The sequence below is a fragment of the Heteronotia binoei genome, chromosome 9 (assembly GCF_032191835.1).
Source record: "Heteronotia binoei isolate CCM8104 ecotype False Entrance Well chromosome 9, APGP_CSIRO_Hbin_v1, whole genome shotgun sequence".
NCBI lineage: Eukaryota > Metazoa > Chordata > Lepidosauria > Squamata > Gekkonidae > Heteronotia > Heteronotia binoei.
Genome location: NC_083231.1, coordinates 83654574 through 83670275, shown reverse-complemented (window position 1 = coordinate 83670275; position 15702 = coordinate 83654574). Strand labels below are relative to the sequence as shown.

The window sequence follows — 15702 nt, the reverse complement described above, 5'->3', positions numbered from 1 at the left end:
CAAATAAGAGATAGTGTGCATTTAGGGAAAAAAATTGCCTCATTTCAAAATGGAGGTTGAGCTTCAAAGTTAAGAATCATAGCACATTTAGATGTATGAGCCCCTCCCATCATTTTAATCTATATCAGGGGTGGCCAATGGTAGCTCTCCAGATGTTTTTTGCCTACAACTCCCATCAGCCCCAGCCAGCATGACCAATGGCTGGGGCTGATGGGAGTTGTAGGCAAAAACATCTGGAGAGCTACCATTGGCCACCCCTGATCTATATCATAAATATTTGCAGAGTTAAAGAAAGAACATATAATTAACTACATTTTGTTATTAGTTTTATTATATAAGTGCAATTTTGTATCATAAGCAAAAACTCCAACGATATCAAAAGTAGTACTGCCTTCAAACTCAGGTTGGTGCACAAAATGTAAAATCCCTTGCCATATGGATTTATTTTCCTTCTTTCTGAGCTTCTCACAATATGATCGGTTGTAGCCTCTTCTCTAAAGCCATTTTACTTTATTATATTCATATTTAATAGTTTTTCCTCATGGAACTCTGGATGGTTTGCATAGGATTCCCAGGTGATCTGCCATCCAAATAGACCTTGCTCCGTCCAACTGCATCAATACCATTACAGTTACCTTCAAAACACATCCTAGGGGTTAGACCAGTTCTTTCACAATGTTCTTACTACTCTCCTAACCCTCTATTCCATACTTAATCCATGTTTAGAAGAAAATATATGTATGGATAGCATGTATCAAGGACAACTCTCTTTCAGCTGGAGTTGGAGAGATAAACACCAATGTGCTTCACACAGTTCACAGATGAGCAACAGGCACAGGTTGTATGATGGTTCTTTGAGATACCTCTAGTTATCAATAGTAAATGCCACTGAAGGAAGAAAGGCATTCAGTGCCTTCACCAGAGGACAACAGGTGGTGACCTATATATATATATTTAAAAATATACCTTACTAAAAAAAAAAAAAAAAGTAGTCCCCTCTGCAAGCATCAGTTGTTTCCGACTCTGGGGTGACGTTGCTTTCACAATGTTTTCACGACAGACTTTTTACAGGGTGGTTTGCCATTGCCTTCCCCAGTCATCTACACTTTCCCCTCAGCAAGCTGGGTACTCATACTTTACTAGTAGCTTTAAAAAAACAACAACCCTAAAGGCAATGAATGTCATTTAGCAATTAACTCAACACTATTACATTAAAAAAAAAGAGTAGCACCTTTCAGATCTGGTGAAATAGATACTAGTTACAGAAAGAAAGACTTGTCAGGCATCTTTGTAAACAGGAAGGCTCTTATCGGAATGCAGAGCTCATCTATTTGCATTCAAAAGGCAATCAGAGGAAGCACTTCTATTATCTAGGATCTTTGTAGAATTGTTGGTTTCATTATATTAATGGATTCCCTGCTTTGTTGGTAGGAACATGAATTTCTCTTCAACATGTATGGGATAAGTCTTTTTATTTATGTATGCTTTGCTTCTGCTCAGCAGGACTTCAGCTTCATCCATGCAATTATGCTGTGTAGGTTTGAGTTGACTTGTCTTTATTCTTCATAATTGCTGCATCTATTAAGGAGGGCTGATATTTTCCCACAATGTCCTTGTTAATTACAACTATCTCCTTCATTTGCATAATAAACTTTTTGGGGGGCTATTTTTCCCGGAACATTTCATGGCTAATAGGAAGCAATTTGCTTTCCTTTATTAAGTACATTAAAACTTCATGCCCCAGACATCATTGACTGTAAACATTTGATTCTACTCAAATTTAATGCACCAAGGCATTTTGCTGTGCCATATTAGCTTTATTTATGTGCTGTGTTCTGGATTGTTAGCTACTAATGAGACTTCCGTTCTTATTGCTCTAAGGCCTGAACACTAACCTCATTTTAATGAGATCATTATTTGCTGTCTTCTGAATGGAAGACAACAAATTTGCCTTTTAATTAAAGGTCAAAACACCTCTAGCTAAGGAGAGTGGAGAGGTTATCAAATCCTTTGGGAACCTGAAGGAATAGCTTTTTCTCTCTTCCTTATTTCTATGCCAAGAAGATACAGACCAGACTAGGCAAGGAGTATTACTCTGGAGGGGGAAAGTGCTAAATATAAGCTAAACGATAAGAACACCAAAATGTGGTAGCTAGAGTTCCCAAGACATTGTGAAAAACGAAAGTCAGCCAAAGTAATTAAAGATGTTTTATTCCAGACCCAAAGGTCTGTTTGGATCAATACCTTTGAGGGAGCTGGATCCCTTGTTTGCATGAAGACTCATTTATAAAAGTGCAGAGGACAGATGCCAGATTAATAGAGCCAACAAAAACTAATCTCATATTTCTTATGAGATAAAAGAGAGACTAATATAATCAATAACTAGAGCAGTTTTAGTGAATCATGCATGGACATGATGAAATTAATATTTGTTTTTTTTCCAGGGTTCCATGCACATAGCTATGGAATTGCCAGCCATTTGCAGATAAGTATGGGCTTGTAAAGTTAGTGCATTTGACCTTTGTGTCGCACTACGCACTACACAAAACACACTACATATGATCTTCCTGATACACACTGTTGCAAAATGGCCCTGTTGATCACAGCTCCCGTTTTAGCTCTTTGAGGTATCTAGGCACTGTACAGTCTCTGTACAGTGAATCTCTGCACAGTGAGTCTCTGTGCAGTGATGCACCACTCTTCTGAGTCCTCACAACTCTCCAGTGTTTTCTCATGTTTATATTTTGGTATACTGCCATCAGCTGGTGAGCTATGGAATTTCCAACCAAGAGGGCCAGCATCTCTAGCCTCTGTTGTGTCTTGCTTAAAGGCCTCTCCTGTTACCCAGTGACTGTTTACCACAAGGACAACTAGCTGCACTTGTACACTCCTGGGGACATAGCAATTTAGCAACCAACCACCTCCTTTCTTGTGCCATCCATTTTAGATAGCATGCTTAAATTGTGGAAGTTTATGTGGTAAAGCATTTAAAACAGAAAAGGATTTATGGAAAAAGGAAAGTCAGTGCATATACTCTTCATAAGAATAGCTTGAGCAGGAAATGCAAAGAAAAGTGCAACCACACAGTCCTTTCTTCCTCAGCCTATGCATGTCCTAGCTGGTCTTGTTCTAAGACAAGCTCTTTAAATTTAAAAGTAATAGTGTTGTAAAAGCTTTGTCCAGGCTGCCAGCCCTTTATCTACTCCACATGACAAGATGGATCCCGATATGATAGGTCCTCCCTGCAAGCTATCCCCAGTTGGAAACATTCAAAACAGTCCCTGTTCCCTCTGAGCCAAGGAAAGTTCCCCCCTCTGTCTGCCCACTCCTTCCTGAAGTCTCCAGGAAAATAAAGTCTAGTCTCCTGAATCCCAAGAGTCTGTCACCTTCTAAGTATCAGATTCTAGCTGTAATATGAGTGGGCCATTTAATTGTCTTTTGCTGGGAGAGCCATTAGCATTTATGAAGTTTTGCTTGCTGGGTGTTTGTCGGAGCAGTTGACAGGATGGGCAATACTTGGGAACAATCAGCTTCTCAATTCTCACCTGTATTCTGCTAATGGGGGGGGGGCACTTTTAAAACCAAGTGTAGAGTTTTTGCAAGCTCCAAACCTCAAAGTATTAAAAGTGTAGCCTAGAAGTAAATGACATTTCTTTATACATTTGTTTGTCATTTCTTTTGAAAGGGGCAAAACATGGATTTTTTTTATGGTGTTGGGTACACATGAATTGAGGAAGAAAATGCATACCTTGCTTCAGGAAAAGAAACAAGTGAACTGGGAGAATCATGTGTAGTGTATTTGTGTTACATAATGACTGAGATGGCTAGGATCTCTGTATGTACATGTGTAACAAGATGGTGAGGCCTACATTCATATCCCCATTGTGTTGTGAAATGAACTGAGTATTCTTAAACTAGTCATTTAATTTTCCTCATAAAGCTTAATTTTCCTCATAATTTTCCTCATAAAGCTCTTGTAAAAATAGAATAAGGCATGAGTACATGTGGGAGTGATGGATAAAAGACTAATCAAATAAGTTAAAATACACTGTAGCTGGGTTTGGCATCTGGCTGGGTCCCTGATATAGATATAATTCAGTTGAGAGGTGCACGTGATGTAAATGAACTGAAACCTGTACTTGCTTCCAATTACAGAATGAATTTCAGAACTTCTCCTGGTTTGACTGAAATTCCCAAGTTACAGAATGTAAGGACCCCAGGACCCATAAAATAATGGAATGGGAAAATTCAGTCACCCTTGGTATAAATTCTACAAATCATAACATTACTATAATACCTTTAATATATTTTAAAAACACAAACTTTACTGTGTATATATCCACGTTGGAATTTTCCTTGGATCTTCATTGGAAAACTCAAAACTAGTACTGGCTGAAACAAGATGGTATTACTGTATAACTGTGTTTTAAAATGTAAACTAATTTCTAATACAGTCAAGATTTGATAGAGATCAGTATGTACCTACTTAAAATAAGGAAGCATTGTGAAGAAATAAATAGTAGGAAAGGGCAACCATTCTTCCAAGAGCTTCATATCAATAGTAGTAGGAGAAGTAACAGCAAAACCTCTTATGCTGCTCTTTTCTAACTTGGAAGAATCAGAAAAGTGTCTGGAATCAAATTACCCATAATTCAGTGTACAAAACTGCAGCCATTCTTCTATTGGTAACCAATTTCAGTTGAGTGAGATGAATGGTGTAGTAGAGCAAGAAATATACCAATTACTCTTGAGTTATTGACCATCAGTACTGTTAGTACTACAACACTTCATTTGGTTAAGCTGTGTGTGTTATGGTTTTGATGACAATATGCCAGAAATATTCCAGGAACACAGTTAGTTATTTAAGAGGCAGGAATCTGAGAACTGTCATATGGTGTTAACTGTGAGTGATGAACAATACAGTCCTAAGTAGAGGTAATCCTTATAACTTCATTGGAGATAATGGGCTTTGAAAGGTGTAACTGTGCTCAGCACTGCACTGGAAACTTGATATAAGAGTTACTGTTCAACTGTTTCCTGTAATATTTGACAATGCAGGGGTATGCAGCAAGAAAAATTTATTATAATTTCAGATTCAGGGGAAAAACCTTCATCCTGATTGCTGGTGTTCAGCTAAGACATATCAGTTTGAGATTCAAATCTGTGTACGTTTTTTCCCAATGTCCCAGTGTCCCAAGAATATTATCTTCAATGGGAAACCAGTTTGAGGGTCCAAGGCAGCTGTTTTTAAAGAGAATGATTTACACATAACATAGTTCTCCCTCTAATCTAAAGACCCCTTCGATTCAAACAGAATGGATAGGGAGGGTTGATTTTATACACCTCCAAAGCAGGTACTTTCACCCCGGATGCGCTTTTTTCTACTGATTCCTATAGGAGGAAATTGGCACCATTAAAAACAAAATCCTTTCTGGCTGATAACAGACAGGCAGGCAGTTTGGGCTGACTGAGAAACCAACATGAAAAATCCTTCCAAACGGTAACATCTGCTGCTCAAAAAAAGAGCAGCTCAAAAAGCTATCACTTTCAAAGTGGTAGCAAATTTTTGAGCCACACGCCAGTCATCTCTTCACTGTCTGGACACGAGAGCGTGCAAGTGAGGCGCCTTGGCAATGTGAACCTGCCAAGTTGCCCAAGCCACTTTCAGTTTTTGAAAAAGAAACTGTCCAGAGTGCATATGCACATGACCACTAAAATGTGCAGGTAAAAAGAAAACCAAACCATTTCAAGGGAATGATGCACTACAGCCATCTGACTGTGCCAAGTCAGGGCATGGGTGGGATAAGGGTGCCTCGCATTGGAGCGTGTGGATGCTTCGGGACGGTTCTTTCTGTACTGGTCCAATTTGGGATGCCTCCCATCTGCCCCAAACTTCCCATCTGTTATCAGCCTCTGTGTCTTTTGTTTTGTTTTGGTATTCTTACAGTGACTGACATTTTTAACCTTTCAGCCAAAAACTCTATATTTGCCATCCTTCCTTCTTGTGGTCCATTTTTTCTTTTTGTAAAGTAAAGAAGGCTTAAGAAAACCTTTTCTCCCTGCCCTATCTGTCCAATCTTTGAAAAGAGTTCATTCATTAAAACAAATAGAGCATGCATGTCTATGTGATCTCATGTGATTAATCAATCATGCCATTGTTGATATATTGATATGTCTTCATGCTGGGTGTCCAGAGGAGAGGTGATTTAATTAGTTTTTTTGTTGTTATATTATTAATTATGTTACTGGAAGAGTAGAGGAGATGGAGACGGTGGCAGGGTGCTGGGGTATGAGGGAGTTCAAAGGCTAGGCTGCATGATATGTTTGTTTATTTGTTGACTGTGGCTGAAACATGTCAGGTCATATATAGTTACATTTTGTGCATTTGTCACTTCGATGATTTTATGAGGCTTAATTTGGACCCTTACGAGGTTTGTATATGTTTTTGTAATAAACACGTACTTTTGTTTTTAACTATTGCTGTTTTTGACTTTTGGCCCCTTACTAGTACTCTAAACGTCCTTTGGAGACAGATATCAGTTCACCTAGAGAAAATGGCTGCTCTGGAACATGAATTCTATGGCATTGTACTCCATTTAAGTCCCTCCCCTCATCAAACTATTAAGTCTCTCCCTCCTCAAGCTCCACCCCAAAATCTTCAGAGCTGGTAGGCCTAGTTAACCACTTTGATCAGTCACATATCAGCTCAAAGAACATTGTTTAAAAGTCACAGAAGCTGATTTTACTGATTTTACTGTTGAAGGGCAACAAGGTTGAAGAAGGGCGCTCAGATTTTACAAGATGTGTTTTCTGTATGGCCAAAGGATCCTGAATTTGTGTTACCATTCTGCAAAATCATGTTAATGACCCAAACAGCAATTTTCATGTATATGTTCATCTTGGGAATTTTGTAATGCATGCTCCCCATGCAGTGTAAGATCCCTTTACACCCAGAGAAGTCTAACTCAGTTGTACTCACTTTGAGGCTTATAGAAAGCCACATTAGTGTAAAGTAACACATAAATACCATATGCCCTCTGTGCTACCCCACCACAAACACAATAAGGCATAGTATTAATGTTCATTGATTAACTATAATATTTTAATGATCAGCGTACCTGATAGCTCTCCACTGCTGAGCCTATTTTTCCTGCTTTTGCTCATTAATTAATTTACTTCACATTTATATCCTCCTTTTGTTCCCAATCAGAAACCAAAGACACTTATGTTGTTAGAAGAAGAGAGTGACCCCCTTTCTTCATCAAGCTGCAATGAAAAAGTGACAGGAGCCACGCCCCATCCCCCAAATGAATACCAGATGTTTTCCTATGGGCACTGAGGCAGCTGTTCTGACGAGTGTCCTGTCCTCCTGATCCACCATATATACATCTCGCAAATGAATGCGAGATGTTTCCTAATGTAGGGGTATTTGTGCATGTACAAAAGTTGTGCTTGGGGGGGGGGGAATACTATGTTTTACAGGGAAAATATACATTTACTGTGGTCTCCTAATCCAGTCTACGTTTTACAGGGGTGGGGGGAAAGAGTTGTTCAACTTCAAGAAAGACTGCTTCTACCCCCCATTCTAATATTTCTGCCCCATTAATTGTAAGCATCCAGCATTTCTTATGGCCTTTTCCACATTAAATCCTGACATTTTTCTAGCATCTTCAGTGTCTGTTCTCAGAGGATTAAGAAAGCATCCTTTTGTTCTTTGACAGTACTCACAGCAAGGTTGCCAATCTTCAGACAGGATTCTAAGTTTCAAATTTACTATAAACAAACAAGCTAGAGGTTTTTAGCTTCCTTGTACATTTCAACGCAAAGAACATTTAAAAAATTTCCTGTTCTTTTGGTCTGTGATTTTTCAATGCATAGCTTTTCCTATTTAAAAACAAATATCTTGATGCAAAAAAACAGTTCTCCCAGGCCCATGTCTGGGAAAAAAGATTTCTGCAAGGCCTTACTCCCACCCACCATTTAAAAACAAACAAGCTAGAGGTTTTCAATTTCAAGCTGTTTTGATAACTCCCTTCTAAATCGATCTATCTTATATATTGCTATTTGTGAGACAAGCAGCATTTGACCTGCAAACAATCCTAAAAAGGTCAGGGGGCTCTAGGTCATTGATTTTTACGGTGAGAAGTTGTAAATATTGTTGTACAATATATTTCAAAATGTTGCCGGGGCACTCCATGTGTTAGACTCTCATCAACAAAAATTATGGTTGTTTAGCTCTGCCTGTCAAAACAAGAGGTCTCAAGACTTCTCACAGGCCTGTTGGGTATTCCTATCTACCCCTGCCCCAGGTCTTTGAGAAGCCCTGCCTGACCACTCTTGGGTCCCCAAGACTTCAATAAGTACTGCACACAACCAACAGCTTTTCTCAGTGATTACAAGGGCTAGAAAAATGCTTTAGAACAAATGTAAACTGAGATTTCTGCACCAAAGAACCATTTTACCTGCAGAGTAAAAAAAAAAAAAGCATGGATGGATAAAACATATACAGCTCTGCATAGAAGCTTCTGAAATTCGGCTGGGAAAAATGCAGGTCAGAGGGGAAGAGAACTGTTTGCTTTTAAATAGGAAAAGCTATGCATTGAAAAATCACAGACCAAAAGAACAGGAAATTTTAAAAATGTTCTTTGCGTTGAAATGTACAAGGAAGCTAAAAACCTCTAGCTTGTTTGTTTATAGTAAATTTGAAACTTAGGGCGTTTTCGCACTGACCTTAATCGGCAGTGAAGTCCCTCTTCACCGCGCAGGATCTGCGCGGATTTTGCACCAATTGCTGCGGAGCACCCGGTAGAGCCGCAAAGTCCCGCGGCTTTTGCGGCGCAAATGGAAACTGTTTTTTTGGCGGTTTCCATTTGCGCCGCAAAAGCCGCAGGACTTTGCGGCTCTTCCGGGTGCTCCGCAGCAATTGGTGCGAAATCCGCGCAGATCCTGCGCGGTGAAGAGGGACGTCGCTGCCGATTAAGGTCAGTGCGAAAACGCCCTTAGAATCCTGTCTGGAGATTGGCAACCTTGCTGTGAGTACTGTCAAAGAACAAAAGGATGCTTTCTTAATCCTCTGAGAACAGACACTGAAGATGCTAGAAAAATGTCAGGATTTAATGTGGAAAAGGCCATAAGAAATGCTGGATGCTTACAATTAATGGGGCAGAAATATTAGAATGGGGGGCAGAAGCAGTCTTTCTTGAAGTTGAACAACTCTTTCCCCCCACCCCTGTAAAACGTAGACTGGATTAGGAGACCACAGTAAATGTATATTTTCCCTGTAAAACATAGTATTCCCCCCCCCCCAGCACAACTTTTGTACATGCACAAATACCCCTACATTAGGAAACATCTCGCATTCATTTGCAGGTGGATCAGGAGGACAGGACACTCGTCAGGACAGCTGCCTCAGTGCCCATAGGAAAACATCTGGTATTCATTTGGGGGGGGGGGGCGTGGCACCTGTCACTTTTTGATTGCAGCTTGATGAGGAAAGGGGGTTACTCTCTTCTTCTGTTGTTCTTGTCTCCTCCATTTTATTGAAAGTGACTACCACAAAAACTAGGGAGGGAAACCTAATATTGCAAATGTCTTTTATTCGGATGAAAGCTTTCTATCAAGATATTCAAACTTAGATACATATGTCTTTGAACAACCCTTTAACAAATGAAATCCATGCCACAAGGGGAATGAAACAGCTGTATTTTGGCAAATTTATTGCTTAGATATATTAGTGTTTTGGTTATTTCATTAAAGGGGAATAATTTGTTTCCAGTTAAGATTAATAGTCTAGCTGTTTCAGTTCTGCTTTATGCTGAATACATGATTTTACAGGCACAGAACCAAGCCTGAATCTAGTAACTCTTGATCAAAGTTCATTACACTGCGCACTGTAGAAACGGGGCAGTTGGCAATATACACAAAGGAGCTAACTCCTTGTTATTTCATAATCTGCTGAATCATGACGGAATATATTGCCATCCATTTATCATAGCAGAAGTGAACAGAAATGGAAGGACACAGAAGCAGAGATGAAAATCCAGTCCACCATATTTTCTTCCTACCTGAGATTGGTTACTGTTATTGGCAGTAACAGGAGCTGCAATCATGTATCTGGAAGGATATACTCCTAGATCACAAATCTTTCTGCCAGATAGTGTCACTGGCATTGGATTGTCCTCAAGCAAAAGTGATGGAGTGGTCTACTCTGCTCTCAATCGTACAGTTAAAGGATTTGCAGCACATCCATTATCAGTTCTCTTCTGCAGAGGCTTATGTAACCCAAGTTTGGAAAGATTCCAGCAGAAATTCATGCCAAACTGAAATTAAATGAAAATAAGCTTTCTAATCTGAAAAAAGAAAGGAATTAGGTCTTTAATAGCTAGTTACATCAATAACTATGTAGTTCACTAAGCTTATCTTAATTGAGGCTTCACCATTCCAATCAAGGACAACCTTGAAAGGATTTACTCTCTTCAATAAATGGAGTAAAATGTTAATGCTACAAGCAAATTCTGCCATTTTTTTTTATAAACTAGACATAACATCTAGGAGAGAAAGAAAAGCACCCAAAAAGGGAATGGTTATAACTATGAGCCATCTTTTTGATGAATGCCCTTCCTGACATGGTAACTGTTTATCAGTACAATCCTAAACAGAGTAATACTCTTTTAAGCCCTTCAGTGGACTTAGGAGCATCAAGTCCTTCTCTTCTAACAGTAACTGTGTTTAAAATTCCAGTGCACACATCCTACTTTTGTGGACATTAGGAAAAAAAAGGTCTATGATGAAGTCTAGAATTTTGAGTGGTAAGACTGGTCACCATACTCTAACAAAATCTTTTGAAGCCATCACAGGGCCAATAGTGACATCTGAGCAGTTACACCTTTCAAAACCCACTGACTTCCATTGGCTTAGAAGGGGGTAGCTCTGCTTAGCATTGCACTGTAAGATCAAGATCAAAATAGTATTCAATAGGGATGGGTACAAATTGGCCCACGAACCTTTATTCATGATGAATTTTGGCTGTTTTTCACAAACTGAAGCTTGGCCATAAACCTCCATGACATTTTAAGGCAGATTGTGGAGGTTCATGGGGAGCAAAAAGCCCAATGAAAGCTGCCAAAGACTGGAAATAGCTGAGCTGCAGGGGCAGGCCTGCTCCTGCAGCTCAGCTCTTTCAGGCTCAAAACAGCTAAGCCTACTCCCTCAGCTCAGCTGTTTAAAGGGGCTTTCTTGGGCAGTGCTGGATGCCCAAGAAAGTCCCTTTAAATAGCTGAGCTGTGAGAGCAGGCTGTCCTTGCAGCTCTGCTGTTTCCAATCTAAACAGCTGAGCTGCGGGCCCTCTGGGGCTCAGCAGATCAGAAACAGCTAAGCTGAGGGGCACCTTGCTTCCATAGCTTACCTGTTTAGAACTCCAAACAACTAAACCATAGGACCAGGCTGCCTTAAGGCTCAGCTGTTTCAGGCACATACCACACAAACACAGTTTGGTTTGTATGTAAGCCAATTGGGTTCATGATTTGGTTGGTGGTTCGCCCATGATCCATGAACCACATTTTTGTGGTTCATGCCCATCCCTAATACTCAACTCAGTAATTTAAAGGTCACTAGCTTGGGTGTTTTTAGTAAAGCAGATCATCTCTAATGTATTCACCATTCTATGTCCATTGGGGGTAGGAAGCCCTGTGCAGCCTTGATTCACATTTTCTGCACTAATATAAAAGCAGAAACAGTATTCCAAGAGGCAGGATAGTTATTCCCTAATGCAGCCCACTGAGAGGTACATGAGGATTCAGAAGCATCAACATTGCCCAGGAAACTGTCCCATCCCTGAGCCTGACTTGACTGGCTAAAGGGAACATCAAGAGGTAATGTTATCCAGAGAACTCCACAGTAACATAGAGAATGCTTGTTGATCATTCTGTCAGCTGATGCAGAATTCTTTTTCCTTGTATTTTTGGAGTATAAAAATATAAATGGCTCTCCAGTTTTATTAAGGTAAACACAACTGTACTCTGAGTGTTAGAAGTTGGAAAAAAGCTAATGTAAATCATTGTGAAATATTCTTTATACTTTAAAAGCATTATTATATTTACAAATCTGAATTGGTTGTGGATTATGTGTAAATGATCATAGTGTGGGAAAAATTCCTTGCAACAATCTGTGAGCCATTTGTTTTTATTAGTTTGTCATATGCTTGAACCTCTGGTTTTTAAAGAAAATTGCAAAGAGGGCAGTGAGTTACCGTTTCTACATATAAATTTAAAAAACAAAACAAAACATGGCAGTTGTTTACTGGACCCAACAGAATTCTTGTTCTTAGATCCAGTAAAATATAATCAGAGCTTTCCTCTGGATTTTTTATTATCCCAATAAATTTGGATTTTTTTAACATCTTTAAAATCATCCCATTCACTGTTTTATTTATCCCAATACTTCTGAACTCAAAAATTTTAAATATGTGCTTAAAATTTACTGCTTAAGAACCAGACACTGCAGGAGATGTGTGTCCTGTAGCAACATTAAATACTTTTAGCACCTCCCTGATGTCATACTCTTAGTTATTACTTTTAAAAAAGAGAGAGAAGAAAAAGAGATTGGAGCAAAGACGACCTCTTTGAATCTCCAGCTGTCCTTTAGTTTTCATGAGGGGTGTGTTTGTTCTGGGCTAGATTTAGCTAACAGCTCGCCAGAGGTGTTTCCTCCCTTTTAAATCAAGAGATTCTCAAGCCATTAAGCTGGGAAAGACCACAAGGAAGTAGCAAAATATATGGATGTGTCAGTGCCTGCTCTGGCCCTGGTGCTAAATAATAAACATAACAATGAGAAGAGATGCTTTTTTTCTTCCTTGATTTTTCCTTTTGAAACAGAATTTTAACCCCCCCCCCAGCAACTTAACTTCAGTAATATTGAAATAATAAGTAATTGCCAAATATTTCCTTTGAATAGGGTTCAAGACTTCAGGGACAGCCTCTATAGATGAAGTTATCAGTTGTTCCCTTTTATCAGTGAGGGGCAGAAGAGAGGAGAGATGGAAGCTAAGGCAGCAGCTCCGAGTCCTCGGTCTAGAGGACCCCTTCCTGGAGGACCTGTGAGCCCTTTGCGGTAGCTGATCAAGCAGGGAATATTTAATTCCACTGCTCCCTCCACACAGTGCTCTTATTTGCAGGCAGTGGCTGCCTTCCTGGCTTTCTATACAGGCAATAAAAAATAAGTCCAAGGCTGATGGTACAAAATCCCCCCCAAATTCCCTATGTGTTTTGCCAACAGGCTTCATCAGGAGAATCTGTAATATATAATATATATAATTGCACAACTGAATTTACATAAATAGTTGCATAGTTAAAATTATATCAATAAATAATATGTAAACTTAGTGGTGTTCTTGTATGCAGGATTTTATTTGTAGAAAAAGCTCAGCAAGAACTCATTTGCATATTAGGCCACACACCCCTGACACCAAGACAGCTGGAACTGCATTCCTGTGCATTCCTGTTCAAAAAAAGCCCTGATTGTATTATATATTACAGATTCCTCTGATGAAGCCCATTGGTGAAACGTGTAAGGAATTTGGGCAGAATTTTGACTAACTAATAAAATATAAATTTACTTGATTTTATACATATTTTATATATTATAATTTTACCTAATTTGTCTGATTTTGCACCATTGGCCTTGGCCTTATTCTTCTGCGATTAGTGCAACCCTTTTATTTTCTTCTTGGCTTTCTCCCCAACCATTGTGGAACATGGTGCTTGGTCAGCATCCAAAGCCGTGGGCCTCCAGTACCTTCCCTGTATGAGGGAACATGGCCTGACATCAAAGACCATGGCCATTCACTTAGCAGTAATCTCATTTTATACAAGGCCTAGGGCTACCCTTTTGCTGCCCATTGGCCATAAAGGACTGGAAAAGTATATCTCCCCCTATACCTGATGCCTGAACACCAGTCAGCTTCTCTGTGCTGACTGTGCTTTTTCAACAGGTTCCCGTGGTCTGCTGGTCTGACTTACAGACTGTCCTATTATGGGCTGACTTAACATTGGCCTTTTGGGGGGCTTTCAAGTGCAGTGAGCTGGTCTCCACCTTTGGATGACCTCTCTGGTTGGGCCCTTGGGGTGTGCAGGATGTCACCATCCAGAGGCCCATACTGCAGCTCATCTTGAGGAGACCCAAAACAGATCAGAGGAGGCACAGGGCCCACATGCCTCTGGGCAGCCTCAGCTCCAAAGAATATCTGTCCATATGAACTATGAATCTTGCTTCCTCTTCATTCATGCAGACTGCACCTATCTTACTAGATTCCAATTTGCCAGGGTCATGGGGTAGGTGTTGTGGCCCTCAGCCTCCATTCTGGGGAAATTTAGGATTTGGGCCACCACATTGGCCTCTAAGATAGGTCTATCCCTCTCTCATATATCATGCCAAAATGCACTGCCTACAAGTCCTACATCTGCCCCAAGGAAGGCTCCTTCACTTACACTCCCTCTTTTAAAATCTATATAGGGTGCCACTGTCTGGATTGTCAGCTACAACATCATGCACTGTCATGGATGTTACATATCAGAATCCAGCTGAGAAACTTTGAACTGGAAGGCTAACTCTGCATTTTCTGGATGAGGCAAGGAAGAATGTTGTGGGACTCTTTTCAGCTGGTTATCTAGCATGCTATCACCTGGCTGGATCATCCTGATACTATCATAATACAGCTAGGGGAAATTACCTGCCTGGATGAAAAGGGGTTGACTTCACTTTAGCCATGGAAGCAGATCTGTGGGCTCTTCATTCACACCTTTCATGCATGCTTGCTTTTTTTTTTTGGCCCAAACTGCTTTAGGGCCCTGATTGGTGGGAACCTACTTCTTCAGTATTCAGAACCAGGAAGAAAGCAACCAGAACAGTGGGATGGTTCATGGCTTCATCACCCACCACTTGGACTTTTCTTTCAGGCTGGATGCGCTGTACAGGGCAGTGAACACCTGTCATGCTGAGGATAGGACCTGTGGCTCCACAGGATTCATAACACCCTTCTATCTTGCTTGCAGCTGTAGAAATTTTGGTGTAAACTGAGTGCAGCTTTAATGGTGGTTTTAGGTATGGCCAGATCTATTTGGGGGGAGTTTAGGCCTGTGTTTTCACCTCCTTTTGGCGGGGATTCCCTTAAGAGGTCTTGGGAGTTGGCATGCCCAGCTCAGGGGCTATTGTCTGTTTCACTCCCAGATGGCATAGGAACCACACAGAGCCTTGTGCCCATGTAGGTTCATGAGCTTGTCATTCCAGGTTGGGGCAGAGTTCTATCAATGCCCAGATATATGTCCTATGTTATGCCAGTGCTCCACTGGCTACAATAAATAAAGCTGTAGTGTTTTATACCATCTGGCTGTCAGTGTGCTTCTGTGTCCCCCTTTCCCCTCTTGGTTACCTCCCCATACTCGTAGGGCCACAGTTTTAGAAACTGCATTTTATTTTTAAAGGCAGGCCAAGTAGGAGAAGGGATGATATGTATGATTTTTATTTATGTTTATTTATAATCTCATTTACATATGATAATGTTTATTTATAATCTCATTTACATATGATAATATTTTGTGAATAATTGTAATTCTAGTTTGTTTAATTTGTTCCAGAGTAACTAAAGTGTTTGAAGATAGTTTTACAGATATCATGGACTGCCAAAAGAAACAAATAAGTGGGTTCTAA

At 40.1% G+C, this 15702-nt stretch overlaps 1 protein-coding gene across 3 annotated transcripts in view; it reads right to left on the bottom strand.

Annotated features, from left to right (window-relative positions):
• The window catches only part of LOC132577249 (bifunctional heparan sulfate N-deacetylase/N-sulfotransferase 4), a 217437-nt gene that overhangs the window by 129153 nt on the left and 72582 nt on the right, over positions 1 to 15702 (bottom strand). The window lies entirely within an intron of this gene.